The sequence below is a fragment of the Magallana gigas genome, chromosome 8 (assembly GCF_963853765.1).
Source record: "Magallana gigas chromosome 8, xbMagGiga1.1, whole genome shotgun sequence".
Lineage (NCBI taxonomy): Eukaryota > Metazoa > Mollusca > Bivalvia > Ostreida > Ostreidae > Magallana > Magallana gigas.
Genome location: NC_088860.1, coordinates 7,139,978 through 7,150,106, shown reverse-complemented (window position 1 = coordinate 7,150,106; position 10,129 = coordinate 7,139,978). Strand labels below are relative to the sequence as shown.

Sequence of the window (10,129 nt, the reverse complement as noted above, 5' to 3'; positions counted from 1 at the left end):
AGAAATTCCCGTTCCATTATTTTTCTAGGAATTTCAGTTCTTTTTAACATAGAATTATGGTCATATATTAGATAGCGTAATGAACAGTTGGTAAGCACAACTCCTCTTAAGGACACACGAGACGTTCCTCAATTTAATATAATTTTCTTTGATATATTAATCTTTATTCATTAACATTCAAACCTGTTAATTCCCAAAAATTCAGGGTACATTTCCAGGCTCTTTTCGGAGCTAAAATATTTAGAATTTTCCTTAAAATAGCATGCAAAATGCATTTGAATGCTTATAAATAAGGTTGTATTATATATATTCAATTGAACACTTTATATATAAAATAGTATCATATAACATAAAAATATATGGAATTACTTAATGGAAATCTTCACATTGTGGAGATAGGAAAAATTAGAAAAAATGGAAGATACGTCGCGTCTGACCTTAATCCCCTGCACGGATATTCGAGAGACTTTGTAGGTACATGTATTTGGGACAAAGTGTGTTAAATGTGCATATTACCAAGAAAACCCGATTACACTATTTTGCTTGAAATTTTGGACCCTTTGAACTTTGAAGGTTGGTCATATGTATTACATTAAAAGTTTAGACTTTATCAAGTTAAAACTAATCTGTAAGCACTGCACGGAATTTTCATAAAACTTTGTAGGTATCAAACAAAAAAAAAACCTTATTCCCAAAATCATGAATGAAAAGTATACCTATAACTCTAAAAAAATATCTTACCTATCCCCAAATCATTAAAATTCCTAATCCGTGGAAGGGAGGGGGGGGGGGGTGTACCTTTGACTCCAATTTTTAAATACCATTATTAATATTTCAATCTTTTTAAGGTAAAGAAGATGGGCGAATAAGGCGTGTAAACTGCCTATATGGAGATAGATTAGTTACTTTAAAATTATTCTTTCCAAATTATTGAAAACAATGTATATTTACCATAACATCGATTTAGAAACTTTATATATATGTTAAATATTTGGAATAGGTTGATTTAAAATGGAGTATGCGTGTCAAAACCTTTAAATAGTGTCATTTTTAGAACTTCAATGCCTTTTCTTTTATAGAGTGGGTCTGGGCTCCATATTTTTGTCATAGTCTATTTAAGGTTTAAAGGACATCAAACCGATTTCAATCAACAAAAATGTGGAGAAATGACCCACTATACTTTAAAAATGTCATTTTGTATCCCAACAATTGAACGTTTTAGAGAAATACTAAAAGTCCCTCGATTCGTGGTTTAAGTTGCATTTAGCATTTAACAAGGAAGTTTGTTGTAACTGAAATGGCTCAGTGGTTCGAGCACCAGACAATAGGTAACAATATAGCGCTAGGGTTTTTTTTCTTATCGTTTGTTAAAATATTCAAAACTGAATATAGTTAGAAATTGTCCTTTTGTAAACTTGTAATATAACATCATCCAGTATATTTAGTTGGAAAAAAAAATTGAAATTATTTTTTACGACAAAACCAAATGGGCATTTGCGCTATCTTGTTTCCCCATCTTCTTTAGGAACAATTATGTTTGCTGCGAGAAAAAGTGTGTGTGTGTGTGGGGGGTGGGGGGGTCTGGGCTGGCCCTCTCTGACACTATGTGCCTAATGGCTAGGTCAACCTTTGCAGAAAAAAAATAGGTCGGGGTGAGGGGGCTAAGCCCCCCCCCCCCCCGCCGACGCCTATAGGTATTAAGGACACAATGTGTAGATATGCAAATTTTGAGGTAATTTAGATCACATTATTTTTGTGGGAATTTCCGCCCTTTGAATTTAGAATTTTGTGAAAAAATTATAGATGTGGGGGCTGTGCATACACGTATTTGCAGAAAGATTCGATCTGATGATATTTTTTTGTGTACTACTATTAAATTCTTTTGTGTATGACAATGCGTATTCTGCCATTGATTATGTGAGGCACTGCCATGTACTGGTTGTCAGGAGCGTGTTTATCACTGTATATTTACATTTTCCAGTGTCTTCGCCTGTGATAACACTACGTATCGATTTTGTACTATATAACCCATAATACAAATGACGCCAAATCGAGGCGCCAGCGGGGTTTGCTTATATATCATTTAAATATATAATGGTACGATGGCTTAAAATTATATAAATATAAGTAATAAGGAATCATTCTTTGAATATTATGAGATGATAATTTCGGTCGGGGTGTGATCAAATCTATCATAAAGCCCTTCGGGCTTTATTGGATTTGATCACGCCCCGACCGAAATTATCACCTCATAATACTCAAAGAATGATTCCTTATTCCTTATATATGTATGTGAGCTTACTCACTTTTACTTTCATTTTATACAGGTTTTAATATTTCCTTGTGATATTTTTCCAATAATAAAATAGACCATCTTGAAGTAATGGGTGTTTACCAAATGCTCTTGTATGCTTTTATCCTGTGTGTTCCTTTCCCACCCACCCCGGCGATTAAGAATAAGCTTTTCCAATTATAGGGTCATTATCAAAATATGCAGCCTTTTGCGTCAGTGTCAATTTAAAGGGGGAAAAATAATGTTCTGGGGAATATATACAGTACCATTGGATTTTAGAAACTTAAACCCATATTGTTGAACAAATAAATCGACAATTTTACTGCTTAAAGTATAAAAAAAAATATTATTTGTTATGAGATTTCAGTGAATTTATGTTGTCATTAAATTTTTCCAACATCTTTAACCTACAATATCTTCAATAATATTGATGTTTTATTCCAAAAATCGCCGTTAATTTTCAAAACAACATTCATATTTTAATTTCTGCTATGCTCCTTAACAAGTTCTCTTTTAAAAACAATGAATTTGATGAGATATATGCTTGTACAAAAAATTTTTGTCATTGGTGTTACAAGGCAAATTATATAAAAATATCTTAAAATACATCAAGTAAATAATATTGTACTACAGTTGGAATCCCCCAGATCATAGTGACATCATTCCCTGCTACTAAAAAGATAAATGTATCAGTGATGACATCATTGTGATAGAAAATATGGCAGAAAATGTTAGTATGCTCCGAAAAATACAATGTAAACTGTGTCAGTGGGATAACGTGCTATTTAAGGTTTTCTATTATGAAAGAACAAAAAAGTTTTTCACATGAAATTGTTGTTACACCACTGAAAAAACTGTTACACCACATGACATTATTTAATTATTTTACTTTTTCTTCCATTTTATTTATATTTTGAGCATTTTGAACAATTGTTATTTATCAATTTTACAAGTTAGACGCTGTCACAATAAAGAAAGCTTGACTATTTAATTGCAATTGTGTTTTCTTAATCTGGAAAATGAGACCTGTTACACCATTGACATTATTTGAAACACCATTGACATTTTGTATGATCTAATTATGTTTTACCCATTTAAATACTTCATTAAAAGATAAAAGTAAAAACAAATTTATTCTAATAAAGAAATGAAATTATCCACATCATATTTTTATTAAAAAATCAAATTTTTTAATGACTTATAGTGTACAATAATATATGTTATTCCACTGACATTTCACATTCCCTATTATGTTATACTAAAATCTTTCAAATACTTAAAGGTAACAATTGCGAGCTGAGCTTCAAAAAACATATATAGACAAAGAGGAAGTGTATATGCATTGTATGCATATATTTTGGAGAAAATTGGAGAAAATTCAATTTTATTATCCAAAGTGTATGATTGATATGAGCTGGTATAGTATTGAAGATGTTGTTTGTGAGATTGATGAGCCGAAGAAAGTTCGAACTCGGTACAACGTGGATAAAAGTGTGTGGATGCCAATAGTAAAAAATATAACATCAAAGAATGAGTGAATTCATGTAAAAAAACATCTACATGCCATTTTTGTGTCAGTCGTGTAACACTGATTATAAGTGGTGTAACAGTGTGTCTATCTTCAGATTATGAAAGAAGAAGGCACGAAAACTTTTATTCAAGATCAAATTTATCATGTTTTAAATGCAATCAAAAATAGAAATTAGTTTATTTTACAAAATTTAACATGCTTATCTCTTATTTATTATCGCTAGGTCAGTGGTGTAACTTTTAGTCAGTGGTAAAACATAATAATCAGTGATGTCACGTGTACATTTTTCTCCAAATAAAATTAACTGACAATGATTCATGTATATTTGAAAACACCAGTGCATTTACAATAATGTCTTTTTTATGCTCCATTAAAAGAAAAATCCAGTTATGTTCTTTTTAATGCTCAAATTAAAAATTTGTTGAGTAACATCAAGACTTTGTCTCAAATGTTATGTTGGTCACTATGTAAATGTGTCAAATATTTTCTGTTATCTAATTCTAATAACTTTAAATGAAGTTTTTTGATATAAACTTTATGTCCATCATTTTAAAAGAAGTATTTTATTTTATTTAAGAATTTTTTCCTATACTATATGCCTGTTACACCACTGACAAAATTTTCACAGTTCATTTAATTTTAGTCTAATTATCAACCAAATGGTAGATTCCAATGTTTGCAAATTTTTAGATGTTATACTTCATTGTTTGTTAAATGTGTTTTTTGCAATCAAAGTAATTTTTTCACCAATAATTTTCTCATGTTTTACATATTTTAAAAGTCTGCATATTTTGATAATGACCCTATAGTCATGTTTAAAAATTCGACAAACACGTTAGAAAGTACATTGTCTGCTTGTGCTATAAATCTAGATTCGAATGCAAAGACTACAGGAAAAAAACCGCAATGTTATGACAAATTGATTTACAAAACATTTATGTTGTAAAAATTGCATTATATGTCGCCCTAATATATCAATGCCATAGTATAAGAGATAGCACCATCAGATTAACAAATTATAGTCTTTCATGAAATGACATAATTCACAGAACATTTGTCTGCAAAGATTATAAATCGCAGTAATATGTACAATTCAAAGCATTGCAAATAAGGTATCTCTAGCTCTAAGTGATGCAAACAAAATAATGCCGAACTAGTAGTGGTTGAGACATTCATGTAGTTCATGCGAGTGAAAAATTGGTAAAATGCATTCAGGTGCCCATAGTTTGGCCTATGACAACTACATGTATATATGTACAAATCAAAGATAAGACAAGTAGGCGATCCTGTCCTATACGGCCCCTTCTTTGCAATCAGTCAACATGACGAAACTACTCTTTATTTTGGTTCTGGTCAATGTTTTTGGTAAGTTTTTTTAAAGAAAGTAAATCATTTATTATTTCCAGAAGTACAGTAGTGATAAGGCCTTGCTGAGTGAAATATTCTCTCTTTCTTTCTTTCCATATTGCATTCAAAAGTATATATAAAGACATTAAAGTTAGAGATATCAGAAAGCAAATAAACATAATTATGACAGTATCGAATTGTTTGAGTTGTTAAAATGCATCTATTAGCCTACACTTGTATTCAACTAGTTTACTAAATTCACAAAAGTTCACTAAATTCACAAAGAACCCCTCTGTGACCTGGATTCCGACCACAGACAATGTGGTATCGCAGTGACCTGGATTCCGACCACAGACAATGTGGTATCGCAGTAGATAATTTCGTTGCAGAGAGCGTCCGCAAATTAAGATGATACGAAACACTGATGAAATTAATTTGAAACTATTTATTGTTGTACACTAAAAGAGTAATAAAACAGGGGAAAATTTATCACAACCAAGTGCCATCAAACGTATTGTGTACATTGATTTATTGTTTAATTATTTTTTTTTAGTAGGGGAAAAAGATTAATAAATCAGTACACAACCTAGTTGGTAACATACATTTAAATGTGTGCCTAACGCTGCAATGAAATTTTTTGGTAAACTTTTGGAAAAGTTCATTTAAACAATAAAATGCTTTCTTTGTTGATTCATTCGGGATATGAAGGTGGCGACATTGCAGAAAAAATACATAACCCGCGTTAGCTGTTTATGTCAATTTTTTTGCAATGATCGCTACCTTCATAACCCGCATGAATCGTCAAAGAAAGCATTTTATTGTTTATATTAATATCTTTCTTTAAACCAATTAAAAAATTGATTATGAAAAGTTAGTAAAATTCACTAAATTACTGTTAATGTACATAAGTACGTTAGGTAAAAAAACCCAAGCCATATCGTCTCCTGTGAGACTTTGAGTCTGACATCATCATGATTATTTCGTGCAGTCCGTGATTTCTCTTAGGTCGCTGTCGACCAATCGATAAACAGGGCGTGTCAATTTTAGTCCTGTCAGTTTCAGCCGCTGTAGATTTCGACCAATCGATAAATGGGGCGTGAAGATTTCAGTATGGCTGTTTCTATTGAGCTATGAATTAACTATAAGTTTCCATAAGAAACAGAGGAAATAATACTTGGTAAATGTAAATAGACCGATATGATTGTACATAGCTGGCAGTCACTGAAATAATACAACAATGATATTTAATTTAATGGTCATTTCTGTCATACATGTAAAAGCTTATATATATATATATAAACCATCAAAGAAAGCATTTTGATTAGATAAATCTCTCATAGATTGGTCATTATAGCGAATATTTGTATGCATTTTTAATTCTTAAAATATCCATATTGAACAATGAAATGAACAACTGTTCTGTCTATTGTTCATGTGCAGGCAAATGTCAAAATAATTCATAATCACACCCTCTCCAACGATGTTTTCAGCGTTATGTTACCTCCAACTGATTACCCCTATGATGGCCTGTGAGATGAAATGCCTTCAGGATATGAATGCTACTCATGTGCTGTATAATAGCGACGAGGCCAAGGAATGTAGAGAGTACTGCCTTCACCATGCGTGAGTTGTTTTTATGTCTTTTACCAGTAATTCAGTCTATATAACGCTCTGTATTGGTAGATAGTTCGCTTCTTTACGTCCCGTCGAGATTCTTTCACAGCAAGCGAGTCAATCCAGCGCATACGCTATTTTCTGCATCCCATTGCTCCTCCAGTTCGCACGCGCGAATCAATTGCAGTGCAATGATATATTAATCTGATTTTATTTTTCAGCTACGACTTCTTACATCAACTTGGATAGATGTCATGAAAATGTAGAATCTGAATACAGTTTAGAACAACCTAACTTATATTACTTTTTTATGAACTATATTTAATTATCAGAAAACCTCAGTTAACGATATAAAAATTTATTTCACTAGGAAAGGTAAACTCGGCACTTGGTACATGTAAATGCTAATGAATAAAACGCCTCAACTGCCTTATGTGGATGATCTTCATAATATGATGATACTTCAATATTGTATGAAGATTAATCAACACTACATGCTGATACTTCAACATCACCTTGATTGGTGAGACCATTGGCGATCCCATGCAGCCCATAAATATTAAAGAGGGGTAAGAAAGGTCCCCCAGGGGTTTTTGGTCCAAAATGTGCATTCTGAGCCCAATCTTTTTTCGCTTGGACCGCTAAAATATAAATGTCACCTTAACAAAGACTTCTGTCATTCAGGTTAGATTGGATTTATAGGGATTGATGGCATCTCCCTGGAGTTTCAGGTGCTGGAGTGGACAATATAAGCACTGATTTTGTCATCAGTACAGTTATTGCCTAGATCAGTTTCAACAGCACACATAGTCTTTGACTTCCGGTGAAACGTAGAATAATGACCCCCGAAGAATAATGACCGGGGGTCAAAATGAGCACACTCTATATGAAGAAAAGTGACCCATGTAGAATAATGATCCCCTTATAGATTAAAGTTTTTTAGTATAATTTGTTATTGTTTATGGAATTCCATATACGATAACAAACTGTCAGCTGCCAACTGCTTACTGACAACTGTTTACTGCTAAATGATTTCTTTACCTCTTTATTGGGTTAAGCGCGTGTGCAGACATTTATTTGAGGATGGAGAGATTGATAGCCTTTATTTTATTTTACACAAAAAACACATACAGTATTAACAATTCGAGTACGTATGAAAACCCATCACGCACATAATTTTAAGTGCATTAATTCGTGTTCACCACCTTTGAAAGACATGAGAGATAGTGGAGTTCTTGATTTGTCTCATGCTTATCCATATAGAATGTTTCATTCCTGTCATCCAGAATGACCTTGAAAATATCTCTCATGTCTTTTAAGGTGGCTCTATACACCCACAGTGTATTCCAATTTTCAATAGAAGACCACAAAACATACACTTATCAAATATTAAAATGATGATAGGGATACTATAGGTATTTTTAAAGAATTTTTTAATGTTTTTTCGTGTCTTTGTAAAATAGTTTTTAAAAAGAAAAAAAAAAAACAAATTGAGAAAATTTTTTTTGTCATATGATGGATATTTCCTTCGGACACATAAAAAAAAAAATTACACTTCTTAACATTCAAAAATGTTATTATTGCAATTTTTTTTTTGTATTTCCCCAAAAAAGAATTTTTCATATTTTTTTACTCTGTTGACAAATCATCTGAAAAAGTTGCTTTATGTTATAAGAAAATGTATTTTAATAAATGTGACATAAAAAATTGAATGAAAATCATTGCAAATAAGCACAAAAAAGATTTTAAATTTTATTTGGTATGAAAGTTCCTCAGGTAAAGGTTATTATTCCTAAGTCCTAAGGCCCAAACACCTTGGGGACTTTTCATTTCTGAGTTGAAGAAAATTTCCTAAATATAATGTTGGAATGATAAATACATAAATATTTCATTATACTGGCCCTGTACCAGTTATCGGCTATAATTTTACGTTTTCTTTTCGTGTTTCCTTATTTCTTGATATATTGGAATAAAACTTTTCATACTTTAAATTGTGAACTCTTTATTTATCCATCGGTTAGATTACATCATCATTTAGAACCCAAAACATATTGTTTCTGTGCTTTTTAGCACGCCCCGAATTTGCCGAGGTTTTATGATTTACTGTACCAGTTATCGGCTTCGTGATAATAACATAGTATAATCCTTGTACATGTTGATTTTATATTCTGCAAAGTGTAAATTGAATTATGTCCCTTGCGGGGTCAGCCTATAGGTCGTAGGGGTTATTATACGTAAACAAAACTCATAAAATTGTTCGTTTATTATCATACGGTAATACACAAAATCTTACGCTAATCAATACATATTTAATTATTTATACAATCAGGCGTTCAACTGCGCCATGAATCTCTCGGAATATAGTGAGTTCCTTTTGTTTATAAATGTTATATGTATTGATATTATATGCCAAATCAAAGAAGGGATATAATTACCTATCACAAAGAGGTTATATTCTATTTTTAACTTATTACGTCACTTCCCCCACAGCTGAAAGTGCAAAGATGTAAATCAGCGGTAAACAATGATCGTTAAAGCACATGTTTAAAACATATTGAAGAAAGTTTTCAAGCAAACTTACTTTTCTTTATTCGAAACAGACGACTGAATTAAAAAATCTCGGATATTTGCGTGTGATAAACCCGAACCCACAGTTTAGCCGATAACTGGTCTTAGCCGATAACTGGTACAGTACCAGTAGGGCTATGTAAGTGAATATACTAGTATTCGCTTTAATGCAAAACTTTAGTCAAATAGATAAAGGAGGAAATTGACTAGGCTATTGGGATTTATGTATCCCAACCTGAGAGAAATTCAAAGCAACCCTCCCATCCCCTGAAGGTGTCGATATTAATGTGCATTAAAGTATTTTATAATTGAAATATTTTCACAGGTTTAGAATTTTCTTTCACAGTATTCAACCAAAAAATACTATTTAGAAAATTTTGGAAAGTTAAAAAATTTATTGTTCTCAACGGGAATTGAACTCATTACCTACTGGTTCCTAGTGTATCCACTAACCCACTGCGCTACAATGTACAGTGTAACGTATCAATGATGGGAAAGAAACTCTTTAAAAAATTATACTTGATTTTATTGATTATTTCGATAAATAATACCACACAACGTGAAGATGTCACATACCACATTACTTGTACGTAATGAATTTTACAATTATCAAATTAAATCTATTCATTTAAACAATTTTTTCAAAAGAGCGGTCCCCATACAATTCGCCTCAGTTTAAATCAGCCAGTACCGGAATTGCATGCTTCCAGATTTACTTTTTAGCGTAATGCGTCATCAAAAGGTGGTGTATAGAGCCTCCTTAAAAGTAGTGAACA

The 10,129-nt window shown here is 31.9% G+C and overlaps 1 long non-coding RNA gene across 1 annotated transcript; it reads left to right on the top strand.

Moving 5' to 3' along the window:
* The first annotated feature begins 5,079 nt into the window (after positions 1 to 5,079).
* LOC105332771 (uncharacterized) lies at positions 5,080 to 7,079 on the top strand. Its single transcript, XR_900841.4, has 3 exons — positions 5,080 to 5,189; positions 6,662 to 6,794; positions 7,007 to 7,079. It is a non-coding gene; the product is annotated as an uncharacterized lncRNA (long non-coding RNA).
* Positions 7,080 to 10,129: the final 3,050 nt, after the last annotated feature.